Raw genomic sequence first — 26,160 nt, forward strand, 5'->3', positions numbered from 1 at the left:
ATTCATCCCGGGTGCCAGGGTCTCAGCCCAGCGGCCCTGCAGCCAGGGCCACGTCCGGAAGTGGCTGTCACCGCCCCCCCACTGCCTGGTCACGCCCCACCCCCTTCTCTGCATGGGCCATGGCTGCTCCCTTCTCTGTGTCCCCAGCAGACCATGAGCTGCCCGAGGGCAGGCGCAGGCCCTGTGGTCCCGCCAGCCCCGGTCCCTCTTTCGGGGCTCTCGTACATCCGTGTGATAAATTGACTAATGGACTAGCAGAGCCCAGACCCCAGGCACATGCTGACGTTTGCATCTCCTAGATCACCTCTTTTCAAAGTGCAGGTCGTCACCCCATTAGTGGGTCGTGAAATTAACTTAGTGGCTCACGATCAGCGTTTTAAAGAAAGAGAAAGAAACAGAATAAAAACATCCAGGAGCATCTGTGTCTTGAGGGCAAAAGCTGCTTCGTGACGCGCACACAGTGTCACAGGTGAGGTCACGCGGGTACCAGGACAGGTTGCAGTGAAGAGCTAGGGACCCGGCATCCCGGAGGTACTCAGGGCGGTGGGGGGCACCTGGCGTCTGTGGCTCCCGCGATCCCTGTTCCGAGGGCTGCCTGTGACGTCGGTCGGCACCGGGCAAGTTGAGCAGGTGGACCTCATAGGCCCTCCCCAAGGTCGCAAACAGCATCCCCTCCTTGGCCCTCTCGCGGCCCCTTAGAGCAGAGCTGACCGGGCAGGCAGAGGGGAAGGAAAAGGCCAGGCCCCGGGTAGGCGTGAGGCCCCCGCGAGTGGAGCGCCGTCCTGCCCACCCTCGGCCTCTGTCCAGATATGAGCAGCTGGGGTGGCGCTCAGGACAGTTGGATACGTGCTCCATCTGCCAGGCACGGTGCTTCTGTGTTAAAGATGTTCTACAGTAGCTGCTATGATGAATACCTCCTGGACCAGAGCAAACCACCTGGTTGAATCCGTCTCTCAGATGAACAATTAAGTCCTACGTTTTAATTCTGTGCTGCGTGGACACGCCACCGTGGGGGACAAGGGGTATTCTGGGGGGTGTCTGTACAATCTACTCCAGGACCTTGGATGTCATGGAAATTCATGACAAGATAAGCGCTTTCCCAGGAGCTGCCTCTGATCACCTTTGCCCCAGGAAGTCCAAATTCTGCCCAGGCTCAGGTGTCCTGGACCTGGGAGTGCACAGCAGCGAGGTGCGGACGGGCCCCCGGGGGGCTCCCTTGGGTCCCGGAGGGACGGAGGAGTGCCCAGCTCTGCCTGAAGCCTGGAGGCCTGCGGCTCATAACCCCTGCCTCCCGCATCTTGTCGTGAACTGGCCGTGCTTGGGCCGGGCAGCCCGGCACTTAGGCCAGCGTGCACTGCGCACACTGACCCACTGACCCACGTCCAGGCCCAGGCGGCTCTTACTGTCGCTCCTCCACGCCGAGTGTCTATCCTCCACGTGGCTGGTCCAGGATTGAGGAGCCAGGCCGGTACGGGGCAGGGAGTGGGGAGGGAGCAGTGCCCCTTCTGGTCGTCGGTCCTCACCGTCCCAGGGCCGGCTGGCCTCACCCGGGCTGCCCCCGCAGACCCAGTGCCGCCCCACCTAGGACGCTTGGAGCTTCCGGAGGGAGGAGTCCTAGGTCCGACCTGGAGGCCTCTGCGTTCCCGGATTCAAAATGTACTACCCAAGGGTCTCGTGTGTGTCCAGTGTGGGCCCCTCCCACCGAGATTCCTGAGAAAGGCTGTCCGGGGCCTTCTGTCCAAGGAGCTCACCCAGCACGTGGCCCAGGCCTCCACGCTTCAGCCAGGGTCCTTGTGCCAGGTGCCCACCCAGGGCTGGACACACAGAAGGAGGAGCCTCGGGGGCCCCGAGCACTGGACCCCTCACGCTGGGGCTCACGTTCTCGAAGGGCAGTCAGGGGGCACTTTGCAGGTGCTTGTACCAGGCTCCCAGGTGTAAAGAACAGAATACACGCTTCCCACTTCTGCCCGCTGGAAACCCCTGGATGTGGCGGGGACGTGCGGGGAGTGAACGGAAGAGGAGGTAACAGCAAAGCCAAATGGGAGAGGCAGCTGCACTCGGCAGGTCACGGGGAGCTGAACCCCAGAGGAGCGGCAGCGTCACGCTCACACCCCAGGACTCAGGAGTCGGGGCGCAGGCCCCCTGCGTGTGGAGTGGAGGTGGAGCTGACAGGGGGCCGTGGAAAGGCTGCAGGAGGGCTCCCAGGTCCTCCCTACCCAGACCGTGGCTGGGGCCCCCTGTGTGCCCCGCAGGAGCCCGGAGCCCCCAGAGGCTCACGCCGGGGAGGAATCACACCTTCACAACTCTGGACCCTATAAGGCCAACGCCAAGTGTAGGGGAACTTCCTGAAAACCCGGAGATGGAGAGAAACCCAAGTCCCGAGATGTGAGACCCACCCACTCCCAGAGGGTGCAGTCAGGACACGGGGGGTTCTTTACCGAGAAACTTAGGCTCTGAGCTTCCCACGGCTGCTGTAGCAAGTGACCACACACTGGGTGACTTCCAGGAACAAAAATCACCCCCTCGCAGTGTGGAGGCCAGAGGTCCAGAGGGGTCAGTGCGGCCGTGCTCCCTCTGCATCCTCGGGGAGGGTCCTTCCTGACTCTTCCAGCCTCTGGGGTTTGCCTGCCGTCCTGGGGCCTCCTGGACTGTGGCCACGTCCCACCAGGCTCGGCCTCCGGCTTCCTCCCCGGGCATCTGAACTTCCCTCTTTCCTCTTAGAGAGATGCCAGCGTCTCATTTAGGGCCCGCCCTACATGAGGGATGATTTCATCTCAAGGTCCTTAACTAATTGCATCTTCAAAGACCCAATTCCGAAGAAGGTCATATTCTGAGGTTTCGGGTGGACAAGAGTTTGGGGGGAGGGTATCCTGCTAGCCTACCAACCAAGCCTGATGCAGAACCTGGGCGCTGTGAGCTGGGGTCTGAGGCCCCTCTGTGAAGCCCCCCATCCCCCCGCCGGGCTTCTAGCATCAGGATCCTCGTCTGGTGGGAAGAGAGAGATGACAAACACACACAAACCTAAGGAAAGGGGTTAGGAGCTTAGAGGGGACAGACAGCAGAGGCAGCAGAGAGGAGGTGGTGCAGACACGGAGATGCACGGCGAGCCCGCCAGGCTCGCTGCCCAAGGTCACCTTCACCCCCAGCTCCCACCCAGAGTCGGGGCTGCTTGTCTCAAGGCAGTAGCTTCCTTGAAGGAAGACTTATTTCAAGAGCTGTAAGAAGACAAGAAAGCGCTTCTGGGAATGACACACGTGCACACACACGTGATGTGTGTATATGTCTTCGCAGACTTAATATGTACCTGTATGAGTGTGTGTGTGTGTGACAGAATTTGTTAAAACTCCAGCAAACGTTTGGGATATAAAATTGAGGAAATCTCAAAAGCCAGGAGCAGAACTTCAAAAAAGAAGTAGGAAGAGTAGGAAAGGAAAAGAAGAAACAGATTAGAAGACCGATTCAGGAGGTCTAAAGAATATAAGATCCCAAAATAGAGACCAATGAAGAAGGAATTATCAAAGACGTATTTTCTAAAGAAATTCCCAGGACTCAAAGCCCGGGTTTCCTGTGTGCCAGGACTCACCACAGGCCAGAAATGAATGAAGAAAGACCCATCCTGAGGCGTATCAGCATGAAATTTCAGGCCACTGGAGATGAAAACAACATTGTAAAAACTCAGAGGGAAAAAATAGGTCACGTACAAAGCCTCAGACATCAGAGTGTATCTGGCTTCTCAGCGGAAGCGCTCCAAGCCAGAAAGCAGCCGAGTTGGGATGCGTTGGAATTCCACGCTGCGGCCCAACAGCCCGTGGGGGTAGGGGTCCTCCAGCCTAAAGTCAGTAACTGGGACGGCCCTCCCGGGGTCAGGCAGCCGTGGCCCTGCTCCCCACTCTGGGCGCCCCATCCTCAGGAGGCTGTGCGTGCAGTGGTCCAGCCCCCGGCACAGCCCCCGCTGGCAGGACGGGCTCCTCGAGGGAGGGGCACTGGATGGATATGCTCCCCGAAAGTTGTGGGCAACCCCCAAATGCAGAGGAGTCAGGCAGTGGGATGCCCTGAGCTTCCCCAGGAACACAAAAAGGGAAGTCATCCAGGATGCTCCAGGGAATGTCTGGGAGCCTTGGGTCTGATGCAGCCCTGCAGGTGTGTCGAGATCTCACGCCCTGTCACCTGTCGGGCACCGCGGCTGCCCTCGGGGAGGTCAGGCCCCTCGCGCGATGGACACACACGCTTCCTCGCAGAGCTCACGTCGGTCGTCGACACCACTTCCCAGGGAGCTGACCGAGCCGGAAGTCAGGACCTGTCTACGGCCAGCTCCCCAGGCGCCGGCCCTTGGAGTTCAGGGGACCAGGCATCACCAGCAGCGTGTGAGGCGGGACCCAGGGCCGTACGAGGTGTGAGTCCATCCTGAGCGGCTTCTGAGGGACTCTCGAGGCACTGGGATGGGCTTGGGCGTGGAGTTCAGGTCACTGTCTGAGGCCGGGCGGGGCGGCAGGTGAGATGCTGAGGTCTCGGCAGGAGCGGTGGGACCCTGACATGCCTGCAGTGCCAGGGAGGGGACACGGCTGCACACGGCGGGTGCAGGGGGGTGAGGAGAGGCGGGGGTCAGGACGACTGGTGACCCCGGCCTGACCCCTCCTGGCCCACACGCAGCAGGCCAGGGCCGCACCCAGGTCGGAAGGGCCAGGACTCGCTGAGGACAAAGGGGGGCCACGTGGCGGCCCCCCAGCATCCGCGTGGAAGCAGTTTGTGTGGGTCCCCCAGCAGGGGCGGTAGGGGCCGTGGTCCTGGAGGGGAGCTCAGAGGTGCCCTGGCGGGTGAGATCCGCTGCTGGGTGGCCGACGCCGCGTGGCCGATGAGGGGAGGAGGCGGCTTAGGTCCGGCGGGGCCCGCTGTGCGCCCTTTGCCCCCTTCCCGGCCTCACCAGGGAGCCCGTGCTTCGTCTTTCTCCCAGAGCTTGGCCCCGCCGGCTCTGCGTTCCCCTCGGCTCCGCAGGGTGCCCCCTGAGCCTGCCAGGCTCCCTCCCAGGCCTGCGGCCACCCAGGAGCTCCTGCAGCCTTTCTGATGCTCTGCGGTGTCTGGGGTGCCACGCCCCCACTTTGCTGTCCCTCGTGGGAGCCCTTCTGTCTTTCTCTGGGAACGTGGCTCCTTCCGTGGCCAAGGTGGCAGGGCAAGGACTTTGGGGAGGCTTTGGTGCGGTTGTCACTCCCCCTGACCGGCGTCCTCCAGGCCTCACTCCCGTCACAGCCGAAGGCCTTCTCTCCTCCACCATCTGACCATCCGTCTGCTTTGGGCTCAGGCCAGCGCCCGCCCTGGGCCCCGGGAACCGTGGGCTCCGTCCCCCGTGTGGAGGAACACACGCTCAGTCCATTTCATGACCCAGGGCTTCGGGGGTCCCCAGCCTCCCTGCCGGGTGTGAGTTCCCACAGATAGGACTATCGCGACACCAGGTGTGGGGAAGGCCAGGGTTGCCTGGGGACACTTGGGGGGTGCTTGTCCTCTCTGCTCCCAAACGAATGAGCCATCCCGGCAAGCAGAAAGGTTTATTACAGACCCTTACCGCTTCCTGCTCTGAAAACCAACAGAAGGAAATGGAACCTGAGCCGGGATGAGGTGGCGTGTGCCCTTCTGATCCGAGGCCACGGTCGGCCGCCTTCTGCCCGGTCTCTTCTGTTCCCTGTGGGAGGAGGAGATGGTCAGTCCTGAGGATCTGCTGGGATCTCCCGCCCTGAGAGGGCCCACGGGGTCCGTGCTTCCGGCCCCTGCCCAGGCCTTTCCCCTCCTACAGATGATGCCCAGTGGGGCCCTGGCCAGGAGGCTGCAGGAATGGCACAGGGTGAGGCCACAGCCTCCTGTCATCTGTGAAGCTCTCCGCCCGGCGGGGAGCAACAGGGCCTCAGCCCAGTCCGTCTCTCCAGGAAGACTCCTTGACCTACATGGTCCCTCCCGGTCTGGTTGCCGGCTCTGCGCTGGGTATCGGGCTCGGGGCCACGTCTGCCCCTTGAGGGGGTGGGAGGGACAGAGGAGGAGCTGGCCGAACCGTGAGGTCTGGGGCTGAGTCGCCCCCCAGGCAGAGCTGGGAGGCTGCCGTCTGTCTTCTGGAATCTGATCGGATGGTGTTTATGGCGGGTTTTGCTGGAGCCCACACGGTGCTCGGAGGTTGATCTGGGGGCAGAGAGCAGGGCCCTGGGGCCTAGGGGTGAGCTCGGCAGGAGGGCTGGGGAGAGGAAAAGCCTGGAAGGAGCACTGTGGGTGGGAGGACCGCCCCCTCACCACTGAGTGGGCTGAGACGGGTGGGCCCCAGCCAAGCCAGCCCCTGCGTCTGTCTTCCAAGGACCACCCGGGAGGGGCCTGGATGCTCTGTGCCTACGTCGTGCTCCCAAGGGCGAGAGGTTTTTGTGCAGGAGGTTCCAGGATAAGCGTGGAGGAACCAGCGGACGGTGGGTCCTCCTCCAGGAGAACCTCGGTACCTGCTACTCACCAGTTCTCTCTTCCTCACAAGCAATGAAAAATACCCTGTCGTGACTCTGATCCCCGTCTGCAATCCGTATTGTGTGCTTTAGAATCGCCGCTATTCATCCTGGCAACGACAGCTGGACATTTTAATAGATTCTGTGTGTAAACACAGACGTAGCTGGTCTGGCACCAGCGCATCGCGAGCACTGACATTCGTCATCTTCTCGGCAGAAGGGAGCCCAGAAACAAAAAACGGGTTTGACGAAACCCACAATATTCCCATGGGCGCTTTCGGCCAGTTTCATTAGAGGAGGCGTGACACGCGGATGGCCGTTTACGGTAATTGTGCTGCGTGAGTCTCGATTTTCCTTAAAGCAGTTGTCCTTTGAATCATTTTAAATCCGTAAATGGCAAGGGTTGAAACAGGAGGAGAGGGGTCCAGTGGAGAAAGCCAGTGGGCCCTGGACGGGCCACCACGGTGGGGTCGGGTGTTCCTGACACCGCAGAGGTGACAGGCAGCCTACCAAGAGGACCAGGTCAGGGTCAGGGTCAGGGTCAGCAGAGTTCTGACCTGCTTTTCCGTACCTAGGGGTGGCCTTCCCCTTGACCCTGCACGGGCAGCCGGGTCACGTGATCAGTACATCAGTACATCAGTACTGCCACCTCCCCCTCCCCTCCGCTCCCCCCCACCCCCCTGTCCTCCATCCTTTTTGGCTCCATGTGGGATGCCGGGATGCACGGATGAAGCACTCGTGGCCTCCAGATCTCACGCCGGAAGAATCCCTGGAGGGGCCGCTTTGGGGGCTGCAAGGAGGCTGTTACTTAACACATGAGGTCAGGTAGTTGCTGACCAGATGGAAGAGAATGCTTTCTGCAGGACCTCGGTGAGAGGGGGATGCTGGCCAGGTACCCAAGTCCTACAGCTGAGCCTGATGGGGGTGCCTGGGATGCAAGTTTTCCAAATAGTCCCAGATCTCAGCAGTCCTCAGGGAAGCCTGAGGCCCCACCTTCGATGGGGTATGTGTCCCCGTAGGGGGACCCTCAGAGAACAGCGCTGTTGATCAGGACAGCCGTTCTAGAGCGAGCAGACATTGCTACCACCATGCTGTCCATTTCAGCCAGCCCGCCACGCCGGCCAGGGCTGTCCGGGGCCTGCCACCTCCCCCCAGCCCTGTGCCACGGCCGGGAGCGCCCCTGTGGTCCTGCAGGCATGCAGTGCGTTCTCAGCGTGTCAACGTGAGCCTTCATTAAGGATGCGCGAAGTTCAGAGTCATCCCCGGTTTCCAGCAGAGCTGTTTGAGTTGATACTCTTTGTTGAGTCCACGTTTCATGAACTAATTGGGCAGAACGACAAGCAAAGCTGCTGAGAACACGGTTTTGTCCTGTTGGTTTACTACGTCCTTGTAATCTTACACGTGGCATTTCATTACCTAGTGATTTATTTTTTCATGAAAGACAAAGGTAAATCTGATGCTGCTTTACTGTGAAAAGGCAGATCGTGTATTTGAGATGGAAGTTAAGTCAGCACGAGCGCGGCAGAACTCGCCAGGGCAGTGATGCGCTTCCTAACCCCGCGCGGCTCTGGCTCTGATTCGGAACAACGGGCCCCTGGCATCTGCTCCACCCGCCCCAGCCTGCCCCTCACGCCCCAGGGTCTGGACACCCAAACCTCTCTCTGTGGTTGTGTCTTGCGCTCGGCCCTCTCGCTGCGGTCCGGGTGTGACCCACGGTCCCCAGCCCAGCCCCTCCGCCCACAGAGCAGCTCTGATGGCTTCTGGGCGCCGCAGAGGGTGTGAAATACGGCATTTGGCGTAGACATTTGTTAAAGATCAGTCTTGAAAAATGAAATAGAGGGATTTGTGTCTCAATCTAAATCCCTTTAAATGCCAGCTCCCCATTAAACTGAGATATACCCGGCGATGTAAGTGTCGGGATGGTACCAAGGCCGGCATTGTCGTCTCTGCGGTTCTGCCCCTGGGTCCCCTCCTCCCCCAACCAGAACGTCGTCTCAGGCTCACCTGGACCCGTGTGGGATCGCACCTCCCCACACTGCCCTGCTGTGTCAAGCCCTGTTCTCTGGGCCCCCAGACAGGGCGGCCCCCTGCCCCGCCCCTGCCGCCTGCAGGCTTGACAGGTGTAATGCACACCTGGGCCTTAAGGGAGTCACTTTCACCTCTCAGAGCCTCGGTTTCCTCATCTGTGGAAGGGGTAAGCGTGACCCAGGCTGACGTCACAGGTCCTTGGGGTTTGGGGAAAGGGCAGTAGTGGATGAGAAGCATTTCTAAACCCCAGGGGGGTCTCTGTAGGTGAAAGGTTGGTGACTTTCCTCCTGTGGCACCTTCCAGAATATGTGCTCATGTTCCCAATGGCTGCATCCGAATGAAGCCACACCCTCGTTCCCTCCTGAAACCCTTCGGTGCCTTGTAGCAGGGACTCCCAGGCCCCGGGGGTGTCACTCCGCTCTGCGTGTCCGGGCTGCACCTGGCCTTGTGCGGTCATGGCCGTGAGGCTTAAGGGTTTCATAGGACAGATGGGCTTGTGATGGACGAGGAACAGACAAGTGGAGACCTGCATTTTCCCTCTCCCCCATGACCTTTGCCTTCCACGCCACGAGGATGGCATGCTCCCCGGGCCTTTGGAGGAGAGAGGAAGAGTCTGGTCCTCGTGCCAAGTCTGTGGAGAAGTGGCCGTGGCTTTCTGGATTACTAGGGTGACAGACGCATCACACTGGCTGAACAGCCTCTGCCCAGCTTCCAATTTCAAAAGATTTTGAAAATAAGGACAACTGGCAATAGCATCATGACTTGGAGAGAAGAGAAGTGTGCACTGAGGTCAGGTAAGACCCCGCTGGGTGCTTTGCCAGAGTGGACGGTAGAAACCTTAGGATGCCCCTGCTTTTTTATCCTCTGAGCCCCTGCTCTAAGACCTCCTGTGATGTACAAAGAGCCCAGGGCCTCCTCCTGGTGCCTGGACCTAACCTTCGGACCTAGAGACCCCTGCAGTGGTCAGAAAACAATCAGGCAGAGGTGGAGCCTCCCTGCACCGCGGTTGCCCCTTCCCTCTGTGAATACGCGGCTCTAGCAGGACCAGGAAAAGATGCCAGCGCAGAGGTGAGCTCCACTGGAAGGGGCAGAGTTAGCAGGAAGAGCCTCTCACCTGGGGTAGGAGAAGCCAGATGACGGGCTCACCAAGGCCATGGTGTCCCCCCTCAGTCTTCCGTTCTCAAAACTCTGCAGCTCAGACAGAAAACCTGACCTCCCTGGTGGGATCAGACCCCACTGAGAGCTGCCTTTTGGGTCCCATGAAGATCGAGGGTCTCTGCACATCACCCCAAACCTCTGGGCCAGCCTGGGTCAGGCGGAGCCTCCCACAGCCCCTGGAACTGAGAGGAAGGGTGCAGACTCCCTCCCCCTGAGCCTGCTGGCTCGTTCCTGGCCAGGATTGGCCTCTGCCTGTTTAAAAGGGAATAAGAAAAGCATCACAGCCAAAATATAAGCAGGAGCCTCTGAAAGGATGGGCACCGTCTATGGAGAGGAGCACTTTCTGCAGACCGAAAGGCAGGGTTAGCTCTGGAAATAACCCCTGCAGTAAACGTGAGGCTTCTGGTCAGTGTCTGCTTGTGGGCATCAAAGAGCTAAAAGAGGCTGTGACCTGTGACCCCAGAGCAAGAAGCCTGAAGGAAGGGCAGCCTGGGATGAAATGCAGGCAAACGTCCAAAGGTTTGCAGGGCCAAATAGAGGCTGAACTCCATGGGACCCAAAACATCAGAGTGGATTGAGATGTGTACAGAAGCTGCAGATAATGGACATGTCACTGCAGAGAATCAACACAGGGATGTGAACCAAGCTTAAACCGAGAGGCAGTTCATAGGAGACCCAGAAAATGAAGCCAAAGAGAGAGATGTTATAAGTACAGAAGACAGAGGACAGAAATCCAACCTGGGAAAGTGGATGCAGCGGCGGGGAGCCACGTGGCGAGAACAAAGAATAACCACGTTAAGGTGAAAAGAGAGAGTTGCCGAGAAGCTGTCCTGAGCCAGGGGAAACCCCCAATTAAAGCAGAATGAGAGCATCCTGGACCCAAGCACCCATGGCAATATCTGTGAATCGGAAGAGTGAAGGAAAACTCTCTAATCATCCAGGTTGTACTGGAGAAAAAAATTAAGGCAGGAGGACAAGTCCATAGACCTCTGAAGGCACAAACAAGCCACCTCTGAACCCAGGAGACCCAGAACCAGAGTGAAGGACAGACCATCTCCAGGGATTTGTCAAAAAATGCTTTTACTTGTGAGTTCAGTCCTATTTCTGGTTGTTGTTCTGGACACAGGGAGTAAACAGGATGGCTTTAAATTTGCAAGGATTTAGAAAGTGTACCACCCACATACCTTTCCTGAAAGAGTCAATGAAAGATGCCCTGGAGCCAATCAAAGAAAAACGAATGGGTGGCTGATGACCTCGGAAAGGTCATAGATCATATGTAAGAAGATCAGTGGTGACTAGATACCAATTAACTACATGGGGCTTAGATATAAATTATTCCTGTAACTGTGGTTATGCAGTTGAACACAAAATTGGCGACACTGTTATTTAATATACTCTGTATGTTGTGAAGACTATTTTTGTATAATCTGATTTGTAACTTCTGGTTAAATTGACAACAGCTGCGGGGGCAGCTGCAGACGAAGAAAAGAGTCACTTAATGTCTCTTCATGGAAAGAAAGAACTTACATCACTAGGGAAATGGCTTAATCATTAAAAGTGCATTTGATTAACATAAAGGCCACCACTAATAGAAACAAGAACATGATTTCTCCTAAACTACAGTGGAAGAAAAAGCAAGTAAAACTGTGTGTAAGGAAATGAACCATGAAAGGAGCAGAACCAGAAATCAGTGTGGAACATGCTGATCAAGACAGAAATGCAGCCTCAGTGGTGACAATAAATGTAAGTGGGTTAGCCTTCTCTTCTAAAAGGCAGAGACTATCAAATCCAGTTTTTTAAATAGTCAAATATGTGTTGCCTTCTAAGGGCACTGCTACAAACAAACCAAAAAGTTTAAAAGCAAATAATAAACAAAGTTACTAGGCAAGTGAAATGGAAAGGAAACCAGTACGTAAAGTGATTAAATTGGAACAATATGGTGGCATATATTGATACATTTAAGGTGTGTATATAGTTATTGACACATACTGATCCATGACAGTTCAAACTAGTAGAAGTATCACAGAAACCTTTATGTACTGATTAACGTAAGTTTACAGGAAGCAAAGCCAAGTACAAATAAACAGAGTGATCAGAAACACAATTTTTAGTTGGAATTTAAACAGCTCTTAAATCTGTGTTAAGGTCAAGGAAACACCACTGATAACAACAATAAAAAGAACCAGGGCATAGATCTTTTGAAAAATGAAATTACCAAGGTTGAATTTGCAGCAACGTAGTGAACATTATAACATACAAATAGGCTGCTTCTAACTTTCTATTATTTATGAAATTTACAAAAACATCCATAATCCAGGTTACTGACCAACCTAAGAGGAGGCATGTGCCAACTTTCTTTTCCAGCCACAATGCGATATATTTAAAACTATACCCAAAGTAATGACCTTAACCCTAGCAACCAGAACCTTCGTGTAATTTGTTGGTTGAAGGATGAAATAAAACATGCAGACCGACCCACGAGTCACATGCAGGTGTGAGGTCAGTCTTTCCAGCTCCGCTGGAAAAACAATTGTGATCTGCTTAACTCAGAACACGTGACCTTGCTCTCTGTGCCTCCGTCTCCACATCTATAAAATGGGCAGAATGCTATTCCCTGCTTCCTAGGGCTGCTGTAAGGTTGACGGAGTTAGAACGTTAACACCATCACGCGGGCCAGCACTTACTGGACGATACAGTGTACGCATCTGACTGACCGTTAAATCTCATTTAAAATGTGACGAGAATAAGAGAGTGCACCTGTGGGTACAGGGAAGGATGGACTCGTCGGTATACTTGTGTCTTAAATAACTTTATTTTTAACTCAGAAAGAACGAAAATGAAGAAACCAAGCTATGGAAAAAGCCACCTTCAAAAAGATCGGAGAAAACCTGTAAAGATGAAAAAGAAATATTAATGATTTTTTTAAAGGCATGGCATTAATCGTTGCATCGCTGGCAAAACTATAAAAATGCATTTTTACTTCTGTCATGTGTAGATTTTTTTTATGTTAGAAAATAGTTCTGAAAGGAAGAAGGGAGAATCAGCCTGCGTTGGGGCCTCAACTTATTCAAGAGTGCGTGCGTAGCTAGCCCGCTGATCACTACATATGGAAATCTGATTAAAGATATGATTTCTGGGGAAGGGGGATTACCAAAAATAAAGGCATAGAAAAATGTTAATATTCTCCAGTAAAAGTTCCAGACGGAGAGGTTTTAACTGGCGTGTTCTTGAAAGCATTCAGTGTACAGGTGTCTCTTCCCCGCCAACTGGGGAATGTGGAAAGTTACCCAGGGCATTTTAGGAACTAGTGAAACCCTGATGCTGGAATTAGAAAAATACCCAGAAAGTCATTTTGTTCCATAAAGACTTTTGAGTCTGTGCTGTGGGCTGGGAGCCCTTCCAGGCACAGAAATCCTTCAGCAAAGCACCCCGAGGCCCTCCAGGACCTGGCATTGTTTTCAGGATGCTGCCCCCTGGTGGGAGTAGTGATTGGGACATAGGCCACCCGCACCTGCCTAAAATGACAGCCGACTGATTTCTGCAGTCCTTTAAAAGAACCAGAAAAAAGGCCACCACACAGTAGCTTTATGTAAGAAATGGAAATATACTTTAATATTTCAGAATCAGGTAGAACGAAAAGCCCTGTACGGAGATCAAATAAAATGTGTGTCTGATTCAGAAGATGCAGAAAAAGGCGCCAGACAGACCCTGTATTTATTCCTCAGAAAAATACCAAGAGAACGATGGTCACAGACCTCCAGGCTAACCTGGACGAGAAGGTGGGCTCTCCCTGGAACCCAGTGTTCCCCCCAAAAGCAAAGCTGCCCTTGCACTGAAGATGGACCCTCGTGAGGCTAGCCTGCAGCCACCCGGGAACTTGTTACTTTTTGGAAGTTCCGGCAAATGAACTCACACAACTCTTTGATATGAGAAAATGCAATCATTATTACTTACAGAAGGTAAATGAACAGGTATTTCCAAAACTCTGGAGAATCACCTGAAATGCCTTGAAAACTAATTAGAGAATTTATTAAATTGGACCAGTTATGAACATAGAAGTTTCTCTACTTGTGTTCAACTGTAAGCTTTCATAGACACAAACAAGCTCTGGTCTAGATCAGAGGTCGGACGACTACCGCCTGCTCGCCAAATCTGGCCCCCCACCTATTTTTTAAATAAAGTTTTATTGGCACACAGCCTTGCTTATTCACTCACATGTTGTCTAGGCATGCATTCACACTGCAATGGCAGGGTTGAGTCTTTGCAGAAAGACTTTTATGGCCCGCAAAGCTGAAAATATACACTACCCGGCCCTTGGTAGCGCAAGTTTGCCAATCCCAGACTAGATCAGTAAAGGCTTTCAACCCTGAGGGCCAGGGCACGGAGTCAGCAGTAGCTTGAACACAAGTGTCAGTTAGGAGGTGAAAACGGGAGGTGAAATTTGTAGGCAGCTTTAAGGAAGAAACATGCCCGCTGGCACAGGAAAGAGAGACTGGACAAAAGCCTGTGTGTTCTCACCTCCAAGCAAGTATGTGTAATGATTTAATTACAATAAATAAGTGAAATAAAAGTGAGAAAGAGAGAGGGGAGAGCCCTGTTAGTAGCAGGAGAAAACATAAAATAACTCGGAATAACTTTGGTAAGAAAAGGCACCTATGAAGATAATGGAAAACCTCCCCAGGGGAGACTTAAAAGACTTGAATAAATTAATAGAAAGACGTCACATACTTTGATACGGTGAGGGATTGTCTGAATGTTATGAGGTGGCCTCTTCTTTCAAATTTGATGCTTAGTTTTAATACAGTTTCAATCAAATCTCCAGTGAGTTTTTTCTGGAACATTACAAAATGCTTTCACATTTTATATTGGGTGGGACTCGTCCGCGGTGTGTAGGAAGGCTTTGGGACACGCCGCAGTGTCCGCCTCCTGCTGGGGACGGACAAGGGGGTAAAGGGAGCTTGGTGAGCAGCTCAGCCCTGGGCGATGCAGCCAGTGCTTGGTTCTGCCCCTCACCCCCCTCCCGAGTTAACAGCGGACCCTGTCTGGCCAAGTGCCCAGGGTACAATTAAAACCCGAGAAGACGTTGGCTCTTCTGCTGCTCTTTCTGACCCACGAACCAGACCATGTGGTCCTGAGATGAACCTGGGTGTTGGTGAGCACGGACTGGGGGTACAGTGTGGAAGGGGCAGCCCCCAACAGCAGATGCTGGGAAAACCAGCTTCATACTTGGGAGAAATTCAACTTGCATCCTTACCTCACACCATGTTCCAAATTAAATTCCCTAGGGATTACAGACTAAACTATGACACATGAAACCATGAGATGGTTAAGGACAAGTCCAGGTGGACACCTGAGTTCAGGGGGAGGAAGGATGCTGAAACGGTCCATGAGCCTGAAAATAGTAAGAATCGGTGACGATCGCAGACACTCGCCTAGGCTGTTCTGAGCACGTGCACAGGTCGACCTGCTCAGGCTGACGGCCACCGTGGGCCGTGCTCTGTTACCACCCCATTTTACAGATGAGAACACTGAGGCCTTCTGCAGGCCACCCAGTGACCGAGAGACTCACGCTAGGCCCGCCTTCAAGGGGCAGCCCTGCCTCGCCTTGATATCCCAAACTTCTGAAAGTCCAGCTCACCTTTCGAGAACAGAGGCAGATGGCAAGGTGGGCGTCGGGGGACCCGCCCGGCAGGAGCTGGTTTCTAACCCTGGGGCCGGGGGCAGCAGGCAGACGAAAAGGCACACAGCCCAGGGGTGGAAAGTTCCTGAAACATGAAGTGGGGACAAGGTGTGGCGAGAGATTCTCCGTCGGGGGTCAGCAGCTGAAACACGAATGGGCGCTGCTCCCCGGCCTCGCCGTGGTTGGTGTTCATTTCTTTACCTTCATGTTGAGGCCTCGTGAAGGATGCTGGTTATAAGCATGTGAATTTGCCAGTCGTTCTGGGACGTCCTGGGCAGTGTGTCATCAAGAGAATCCGAAATGCATGTTTCAGACCCTTTGGAAAACAGTCTGGCATTTGCTCAAAAAGTGAGACACGGAGCTACCGTGTGACTCAGGATCCCTCTCCTGGGGGGATTCCCAGGGTGGGATGGGGGCGTCACTGCTGACGAGTGTAGTTTGGGGGGATAGAAATGTTCTAAGTTGACTGTGGTGGTGGTTGCACAGCTCTGAATAGAGCAAAACCACTGACTTGACCCTGTAGCGGGGCACGTGGTCTGGGCTGTGAGCTCTCCCTCCGTGAAGCCGCTATCCGTGGTCTGGGCTGTGAGCTCTCCCTCCGCGAAGCCGCTATTAGCAGCTGGATGTGGGTGGACATTTGAACAAGAAAGGTTTGTCCTCGGCCCGGTCTTGGGACTCTTCTGACTGACAGGGGCCTGGCGGGGCCACCGCCCCCTCTGCCAACGTGTGGCACCGTGAGGAGCCTGCCCGGGCCCAGCAGGTGACCCGCCCAGCCCCTGAAAGTGGACACAGGAGGCAGCGCAGGGAAGGGGTTTGACCCTGAGCTTCCCGGGCACACGGGGCCTCCCTCGCCGCTGTGGACGGCCAGGTGTCGGGGAGAGCGTGTCTGATGACACCTCTGAGGACACACCTCCACCCACGCCACCCCAACCCCGTCATCGCCAGACATCGCCTGTGAACTTGGGACGGTGGGTCGGCCGCGAGCTGCGGTGGCCGAGGCCGTCATCCTGCGATGCCGGCCGGGCTCTAGCTGCTGGGATTGGCGGAGCGGGTGGGTGGGACGTCAGAGGCCGACTCTGCCAGGAGACAAAGCAGACAGGGATCCGGGGCCGGCCCGCACCACCCACACTCCCTTTAGAAAAGCCGCCTGGCCAGGCGGCCGTTCCCAGCGCAGTTGAGCCCGTGGGGAGGTCGAGGGCAGCCCCCTGCAGAGCTGGAGGGGGCCTGGGCTGAGGCTGGCCCGCCGGGGAGACGTGACCCTGGCAGCGTCAAGGTCATGAGTGGAGCTGGACTGGACCACGTGTGACCCTTGAGGGGCACGGGCTGGTCTCAGCCGCTTCCCTCCCCCAGGACTCAGGCACCCACCCGCCTTCGGGGCAGATGGAGCTGGAGGCCCCTGTGTGGGGCTGGGGCCCGGGAGCCTGGCTCGGGCTGGATGAATTTTCTGTGCTGCTGCGCACTTGGTGACGGAGAGCCTTGGCCATCTCACAGCTCAGCAGTCAGACATCAGCACCGCGTGGCCGGGGCCTCGGCCCAGGTCCCACAGGGCAGAAACCCAGGTGTGGGCCGGGCTGCGTCTCACCTGAGGCTCCGGGAAAGAGCCCCGCCCAGGTTCACTCGGTTGATGGCGGAATTCAGGTCCCTGGTGCTATAGGGCTGAGGCCGGTTTCCTCTCGGCTGTCCCTAGAGGTCACCTCACTCCTCGCCAGGCCGTGCCCTGACCCTGGGAGTGGGTGGGTTCTAAGGGTGGCCTGTGGCCTCCGTCCCCGGTGTCACCTCGTGGCCGTGCTGCATTTCATTAGCGCGGCTCCCCTGGTGGGGCCCCCCTTACGTGCTTGCACTGGCGCCACCTCTGTGTTCTGCTTTCATTTGTAGGAAGTGGAGTAAGAACTTACAGGTACTTAGGAGACGCCGTGAATGCAGAGTCCTTCCAGGTCTGGGGAGTCGTCTGTCTCTGCATCCTTTATCTCATCTCGCCTGCCCGTCCTCACGTGGCGTGTGGTTTATTTCCATAACCTTGCTGGCTGCCCTGTGCGGTGTGGGCATGCTGCTCGGCCAGGGGACAGACCCACGGCTGCTCGAGGGGGGCCCTGGGCTGTGGAGGGGTGTTTTCCTGAGAGAAGGAGGCCCGGGCTGCAGCGGGGCTTTGCAGTACCTGATGGATGTCCTCAGTAAACCTCCACATTCTCGGTGAAATCCTATTACCAGCATCATCACTTTATTTAGGACGAGGACACCAGTATCCCTTTATTTGTTCAGAGGCCGTATAAACCCAGAGGAGCCTAGACAAAGTACCGTCAGGCCCCAGTTCTGCAGACATGTGGGCGCCATGCAGAAAAAGATGCCGTGGTCCTGGGTGAGGCTGTCGGACGGCAGCCGTGCTCTGCTCACAGCCTCTACTCCTGTGAAAAGGGGGAAACTGTGCCCCTGGGTGCTCCCGTTTCAGGCTCCCATTTAGTGGATGTGGAAACTGAGGCTGTGGCAGCCAAGCCCCTTTCCTGAAGCCACAGGACAGGAAGAGCCCAGCTGAGATTCAAACCCAGACCTGTCTCAATGGGGTCCTTCCTAAGACCCCAAATCTCACCAGTGACAGACCCCAGGCTGTAGGGAGGGGGCAATGGTGGGGCAGGAAACGCACACTGGGGTGGCCCCAGGGAGGCAGCTGCTGCCAGGGTCCTGGACCACAGCCCTCCGCCCCCTCTGAGACCTGAGTCAGAACGACCCTCCACAGGCCTCCAGGGCCGGGCAGGGAGTTGTCCGGCAGGTACACACGTGCACACACATGTATGCATACACACACACACAATTCCACACACCTGCACACACTTGCATCGACGTTCTTGTTCAAATGCCCGTGGAGGCTGCTGTCGGTTTTGTTGGGACCCTCGCATCACTGGGCATTTAATCTACCCCCGGCATCTCTGAGGCCTTTGTAACTCTTTTTTTTCAATATGGCTTCTCATCACAGAAAAGCGGGGAACGAGGCCCTTGGAGATGGTGAAGCCTCTGATGAAGGGTGTGCTGGGCGGTCACTCACCACAGGACCATCCAGTAAACAGGGTCCGGATCATTGCCTTAATGGCTACGTGCTGATCACCCTTCAGAGCCAAGGGTGAATATTTCATCACAGGGACAGCTTGGCCCCTGATCTGCCCCTGTTCGGAATTCGAGGCTCAGGGGCGATTTTGCTTTGGTGGCGTGAACTCTCAGTCACCCCTCCTCCTTTTACAGGGGGCTTATAACCGGAGCCACCCCTTGTATCAGGATTGGACCTGGATCCTAGCGTTCCTGACCCCAAACCAGAGGCTCCAGGATGCTTCCCTCCCTCCCGGAGGAGGAAACAGCACAGCTTGTCCATAACGAGGCAGCTCAACAGAAATGGAAACTGCGGTCCACGAGGACCAGCCCCCCTCAGAACCCCACCACTGGGACGCAGCCTGGGGCAGACTTTCTAGAAACTTCTCTCAGAAGACAGACTCCAAGAACGAGTCATAGGCCAAAGAAAATAAATAAATGGTTCTAAAGATAGACATGACTTTCCCACATCAGAATCAAGAAACAGTTTTTTTTATTAGAAAGAGAAGCTAGACCATTTAGCTACACAATAAATCTGTATTATTACAGCTATCAGCCTGCCTAAAGTAAGGACACTCCAGTCTGCTTGTCTATAAAAGCTAAATAGAAGAGCACAAACCTTCCCCCAGAGGGCCCCGGCAGCTCCCGCCCATCCTCCCGCAGCTCTCTGCCTCGTGGCACAGAAGGGCTGCGCTGTCTGTGCCGTCGCACATCACTTGATGCCCTGGTTAGAGCAGTCTGCTGCCTGGCCCCCGGTCCCTCACGTGCAGGTGCTGCATCCTAGCGGTGACCGAGTGGCGGATGCTTTCACGGTGAGGACAGGTGAGATGCCTGGAGCAGCCCGGCTGCACCCAGAGCTGGTGTCTCATCTTCGGGCTCCCTGCTCAGGTCCATAAGGGCTAAGAAGCAGCTTACGACAGGTGCGGGTGCGGGGCTTGGGGTGGTTCTGGCCGTCCCCGGGTTTAGCCTAAGCTCTTGCTCTCAGGTCTTCCCCCTCTCGTTCTGCTGGGACCCCCATGTCGGCGCTGAGCCCCTGTCTGACTTGCTGCGCCCTTGTCCCTTTATCCCCTGAGGCTCAGTCACCCTATGGTCTGTGGCAGCAGCCTCGCCCCGCGTGAGCGGGCACTGAATCCGCTCCTGTCCTCCAACCCGCAGGGCCCGCTTTGCGAGGGGGAGGTCAGTGAGCACCCAGACGTGCCGACCCTTTACAGTTCGCTCCAGACGGCCCTCCCAGCCTTTGCTGGCTCTCCGTCAGCCCAGCGAGGGCTGCAGTCTGTCTCCTCAGGCCCTGGGAGATGAGTGGCTTCGGGGGATCGAAGCCAGGTGGAGGCCTTGTTAGCCAGGGACCCCAGGAGGAGAGACCCACTCCGGCCGGAGCTGAGGCTGCCGGACAGATGTGGTCCCCCGAGCCCTCACCAAGGGCTGCGGTGTGAGGATGGAAGGAGGGGCTCCCGGGGTCAGACCCCGCGCATCCCCGTTGGCTGTGCTGCCCCGGGGCTTCCAGACTCGGGCCGTGGCGGGGCCGCGAAGATAGTGGTGCACAGAGGCGCCCGTCTGCTCTGCCTGGTGCAGGGCCGGGGTCGCCACTTCACGCTGCTTCCTAAGCACAAGGGGACATATCCTGAGGCCACAGGGCAGGGACGGAACTGCCCCTCCGGCTGAGAGGACCCTCAGCACCCCACCCAGGCTTCCCCTGTCCGCCTGCCCCGCTCCATCCCCTCCCCGGCTTCTCTCCTACGTGGCACCGTCGTGGCCTGGCCCTTCAGAACTGGCCCAGCAAGGTCCCGCCAGGCACTGTCCGCAGCCCTCAGCCCTGCAGATTCCCCAGAGCGTCATGGGCCGGGCATGTTCCATGTCATCAGGGCTGTGCTCCCTGTTTGGGGGCAGTTCACGTGACTTTGCTGTGCAGTGGGCTCCAAGAGATGAGACCCTCCACTCCTTGCCTACTAAGGACCCCTAAGTATCAGGAGGTGGCGTAGTTGTCATTCTTCTTGGCGTTTAGCAGCCCCTAGATGGGGGCAGAGGAGGGATGGAGATTGGGTGGGGGGCAGAGGCCCTTAGAAGCAGCCGCAGTGACAAGACACAGGTGCGTCCGGGGCAGCTGGGCTGGTGCTCGAGGGGCAGGGGAGGGACTGGGGCCCTGCTCTCTCACGCTGGGCATCCTCAGACCAGGCCTTGGCCCTCGTGCTGCCCGCCCCCACTTTGTCCCCGGCCCCGCCGTTCGAGGTGCCGCATCTCTCTGTCTCGTCTCCCTGCCTGCGCGCTAGACGCCAGTGCGAGTTTTCACAGGGCCTTGGGTCTCCAGGTGGCCGGTCGTCTCCTCCCTCACAGCAGGGCAGAGGGGGACGTGTCTGAGCAGCCAAGGCCCCTCTGCGGACGATCGTGTGCCCTCCCTCCTCGGGCGTCTGGGACATCCCAGGCTCAGGAGTCAGTTAGTTAACCACACTTCTCGGGTGTGAACTGGCCGGATAAGGTCAGGAAATGGTCCCAGAAACTCAATCACGTGGCTGGGCATGGATGGGATGATGCACAGCCTTTCCAGAAGCTTCTCCCCGGTTGTTTTTACTCTCTCCGTGGTAGCAGCCTTCATGGTCAAGCTCTCTCACGCAGGCCATGGTCATCTCACTGCCCTGCAGTTTCTACGTCTCCGCGGTCCGTTAGAACCTTTTGTTCGGGGCTTTCAGCCCAGAACATTGTGCTCTTTAAACAGAAGACTCAACCTGCCCCCAAAGGCAAACGGAAACTTTTAGAGGAAGAGGGAATATCACACAGGGGACTCGCAGGGCTGGAAGGTTTCCTTTTGTTTTATAAACGATGCTTTATAGCGTCCAAATACCAAGAAAAACCTCCTCGTCACCTCCTTGCCCGGCGGGAAGGACTGCCCTGGACGGGAACCCCGGCCGTGTCCACAGCTCAGTCCTCAGACCAAACACTCCCGGGGCTCTCGCCACTGACTGAGAGGCTCTGTCCCCTGAGCCCGGTGACCGCAGGGGACGCGGGCAGTGCTGGGCCGGCTCCTGTGTCCAGCGTGCAAGGCGAGGTGACCCTGAGACCAGCTCTGTCCACCTCGGGGGCGGAGTCCCAGAGAAATAGCCGCAGACCCCGAGGACGCAGCCCATGACCTTGGGGTATTGGACGGCCATGCGCAGAGCTGGAGCCCGCCGAGTGCCGGCTGCTTTCCCGGCCCGGGGACACCAGGGGGTCACACAGAGGCTGCGACCCCAGGACACTCTGGATCTCCACACACCAGGAGAGCAGCGGCACTGACCACTGGGATTCAGGAAGCTGGGTGCAGCTCCCAGAAAGCCCCTCGGGGGGGAGAGCAGAGTTGAGGACAGCTCCCTGGCAGCAAAAGTGGGGTGTTGGAGCCTCGTCAGTCACCTGGGACCGGCCGCTTTGCCTCCCTGGGCCTCTGTTCCCACTGGGGTAGAAGGTCCTAAAGCCGTGCGGTCAAAGGGTGTCTGGGCGATGTTGCGTACGGAGCCATGGTCAGCAGGACGGGCTCAGAGCGGGCGTCACTGCCCAGTTCAGAGGGGAGGGAGGTGACCGCGGCCCTGAAGGAGCCCACGGGGGTTTGGGGGGACCCCCAGTGCAGTGACAGATCTGACCCATGAGAAATGTATAAGCAAGACGAGCAGGTGCCCTCCGGGAGGCCAGCTCTGGCAAAGTTCAGGGCCCTCCAAGGAGCCGGGGCCCACGTCGAGTTTCTTGACCAAGCTCAGCTCGGGGTTGGGGTCGCAGGGCTGCTTAGTGGGACTGTCCGGGGGCCAGTGGAGCAGGGAAACCCCTACCCGGGAGCCTTCACCAGGGAGGGGGAGGACGTGGCCACAAGGACACCACCTGCTGACCTGGGGCAGCGTCCTGGGCCCTCAGATGCACAGATGGGGAAGGGACCCCAGGTTGGATGCCCTCTCCAGAGACAGGGATCCGGCAGGGCCCTCATGACACAGCCCGAGCATCCGGCCAGGTGGCTGTCATGGTCCCGCCAGGCCCAGGGTCCTGGTCACTGGCCCTGCGTGTCCCTGAGCAGGTGGGAGGTAAGGGCCATGTGGATGAGACATGACTCACTTCTCATGGGTCATCCCTGGGGCTCAGGATCCCGGGTGGGGTGGGGGGCAGCCTGCAGGAGAGCAGGGGCTGCTTCCTGGGTGTCCCCGGGGGTCTGGCCGATTGTCTTGAGAAGACGCTCCCTGGGGAAGGGCGCCGGAGACCAGTGGGCCGCTTCCCAGCACGGGAACGTCCTGCCGCCTGCAGCGACCAGCCCGGCGCTGGTTTTCCAGTGAGCTGTGAGGACCAGCACAGGGCCCTGAGCGGGGACCCCTGTGAGGCCCGAGGTGGGCCTCAGCCGTGTGCTTCCCCAGCTGGAAACGCTTCTCTGAGGCCAGAAGGGCTCTGCTGGCTTCTGCAAAGCCTGTGTGGCTCTGCTGGAGCTCGTCCTGGCCATTCTGACTACTTTTCTGGGCTGCAAACCCGACTTCCAGGCCTCTTCTCTGGTCCCGAGGCCTGGGGACGAGCTGGCAGCCAGCACTCGGCTGTTGGCTGGGTCGGGACTTGGGTCCCATCTGAGCACAGCTGCTGCGGACATCAGGCTGCCTCCTGTCTGTTCCTGAAGGCCAGGCAGGCGCTGGGGGCAGCCAGCCCCGGGGTCTGACAGCAGAGGCCTCAGAGAGTGTCTGAGCTCTGGCTGGGGGTGTCCGGTGACAGCCCACCCTCTCCGGGCAGCTCTGGGCCTGCCTCCCTCCCCACTTAGCCTGGGCCTGGTAGGAGAAGGCAGCAGACATCCAGGGCTCGGAAGTTAGCTGGACGGGCCTCTGTGTCCCTTCAGACCCGCTGGGCTCAGGGGTTCTGTCTCTAGGCGGACCTGACTGGGGGAACTGGCCAGAGCAGACAGGGACCTGTATCCAGCCCTCCCCCCCACCCCACCCACCAGGGGCAGGAAGCGCCAGAGGCCAGGGTGCCTGCAGGAAAGTGGAGACCCCCCCCCCCAAGGATGGGGGACCTACAGGGGCAAACACCTGTGACTGTAAGAAATGACTAGAACGTAAGTGCCTGCATTGCTTCAAGCCGTGAGGGCTTCCTAACGAGACATCAGCCGTGCTTACTCCCCCCACACGAAAACCTCCGTGTGTGTGAGGCACCATGAATGAAAGCTAAGGGTGGACCGAGCTGGGAGACAGGCCTGCAGTAAACGTGCCCGGGACTCTCCCTGGCCTGCGCACGTGGGCGCAGCTGAGATTATACACGCGGTCTTGTTCGGATCAGTAAGAAATACAAGACCTGAGCAGATGAACTGACAAGATGGGCCGGTGCGAGTGGCCGGGGACCGCGTTGGCAAGATTATTCTACTCCTCTGGTCGTCAGGAGAAGTGAAGATGAGCCCTCAGCCAGATCCTGCTTCTCTTCTGTCGAATGAAGGCGGACGTGAAGCCTCTGTCGTCTCAGCTCGCAGACGACGAGAAGCAGCCCCCAGGCGGGGCGCGGGGGGCACCGAGACAGCCCGGGTCCCTGGGAGTCCATCCAGTGGGGGCCCCGTGAGCACGTGTGCAGCCCAGGAATTGCCGATCGCACAGACCAGGCTGCCGACCTGCTCTCACAAACAGTGCAGACGTTCACGCGGAACCCAGCCCTCATCGTACACATGGATATGTTCTAAAGGGTGTGAAGGAAATACACTAAATTTAACCAAATAGCTTCTGATATGGAAACGTGGATGGATTTTTATTTTCTTTTTATACTCATGTGTTTCCCCGTTTCTCTACAAATAAGAATTTATACAATTTTATAGGTAGAAAAAGTAGAATCAGTGCATCCTTTCTTGGTTAACCCCTCAGGTGCCGGTGAGTGACTGTGCTGGACGGTCTCCGTCGTGGACGTGGCTGGACGGGTCGGGGAGGGGGTGGCTGCCACGTGCTATGGTCAGCAGGGCGATGGGCCTGGACGGACAGGCCTACAAGGTCCGAGTGAGGCGGGGGTCACCACCACTCCTGGACTCCTGGGTCGAGCATGCCATATGCAAGGAGGCCTTTGCCAAACTCGGGAAGGCTGGGGCTGGACGTGTCCACTGGGATCAGGGTCAGGGTCCCTGGGCCGAGATCAGGTAGCTGGCCAGATGTGGAGAGAGATCTGCAGCTAAGACCCTGCGGTGGTCGGAACGGTGACCCCCCTCCAAAGATACCTCGTGCCCTGGCTCTGCTCCCCGTGCCCTCCCGCTTCTGGGATGGGCTTCAGGCAGCGGAGACGGAGTGAGGGCTGAGCCCACGCACGCCCACAACCGCACGTGGAGGTTCTCTCGGGCCCCCGTCACCTCCGGACGTGTGCTCGCGGCCTTGGGGTCCCACAGCAGCCCTGCTTCCACAGCCCCGTGGGGGCCCTAGTCCTGCCGAGAGAGTGGGCGCCTGCCAGCCTGGAGCCTCAGGCAGCCTTGAGTCCTTTGGGGCTGGGGGCAGAGAGCTCTGACCCTCCCTGGACACCCTCAGCTCTGGTCCAGCTCTGCCATCAACCTGCTAGGTGTCCTTGGGCCTGAAACACCTAAATCCAGTTAACACCCCCTCGCCACTGATGCGTTCGGGGCGCCCGCGTGCGCGGGCTCCACACAGAGCTGGGGAGGAGACAGCACGGTCCGGCGGGGCCTCAGGGAAACCTGAGGTTCTCAGAGCTGCTCCTTGGAACCCTGTGCCGGCCTTGGGGTTCAGGGACCACGGGCTTGGGGGGGGGGCAAGCTGAGTCCTGCCTGGCAGGTGCCCAGGACCACGGGCTTGGAGGAGGGGGGGCCGAGCTGAGTCCTGCCCGGCAGGTGCCCAGGACCACGGGCTTGGAGGAGGGGGGGCCAAGCTGAGTCCTGTCCGGCAGGTGCCCTTCCTCATGGCTCCTGGCTGCTGTCTGGGAGCTGCAGGTGGAGAGCAGGGTCCCTGCAGGGGCTCTGAGTGCAGTGCCGAGGCGCTGTCAGAGCTGGGGTGGGATGTGCAGCCCAGCCACCTGGGGAGGGGCCTTGTCTGTCCTGGAGGACGGCAGGCCGGAGGCAGTCAGTCCACATTCCCCCCGAGCCGGCCACCGACGGAAGACAGTGAAGATGTGAGCAGCGCTTGCCCGGTTTACGGCCCGCGGCGGCTAATTGCAGCGCAGGACAGGACGGACGGGTAGCGTGAGGCCCTCGGGGCGGGGCCTGGGGAGCGGCCCGTGTGAGCCGGACAGCCTGCACACAGCCCGGCGGCTGAGGACTCGGGAGGAGCCAGGAGGCCGTGGTGTGGTCCGCGTGACAGGGACGGGGCCTGCGTCGTGGGCGGGGCCTGGTGGGAGTGTGACCGGGGCCGCAGGCAGGTGGCAAAGGGCCGGGGCTCGGGCCGGATGCGGTAGACGTGGGACCAGCCCGGAGGCGGACGAGCAGCTGCAGGGAGAGGGGAGGGGCTTTCTGGGGGAGGTCTCCCCCAGCACATCTGGAGAGGCCCCTCCCGGGCCATCACACCCGCTGCGTCCCATTCCCATGGCATGTGTGGGACCCCCAGGACACCGTCCACTCCCTGCAGAGCTGGGCCTGCTGGGAGTCGGTACAGGGAGGGCAGCCCCATGCGCCTGACCCAGGTCTGGGGTCCTAAAAGGCAGTGGCCACTTGCATACTGTCTGTGGGACCCCAGGCCTCGGGGTCTCTGCCTCAAATAGGGTCCACCCTAGGGGATGAGGGAGCCAGTGGTCCAGCGGGGACATGGGATGGGAGGCTGCTGGACACGGGTCCCACCACCTGAGGCTGTGATGCTC

At 57.9% G+C, this 26,160-nt stretch overlaps 1 protein-coding gene across 3 annotated transcripts in view; it reads left to right on the forward strand.

Moving 5' to 3' along the window:
* Nucleotides 1-26,160, forward strand: part of TAFA5 (TAFA chemokine like family member 5) — a 192,281-nt gene that overhangs the window by 164,462 nt on the left and 1,659 nt on the right. The gene's annotated exons all lie outside the window — the stretch shown is intronic.

Source organism: Delphinus delphis, chromosome 11 (assembly GCF_949987515.2).
Source record: "Delphinus delphis chromosome 11, mDelDel1.2, whole genome shotgun sequence".
NCBI classification, from domain to species: Eukaryota; Metazoa; Chordata; class Mammalia; order Artiodactyla; family Delphinidae; genus Delphinus; species Delphinus delphis.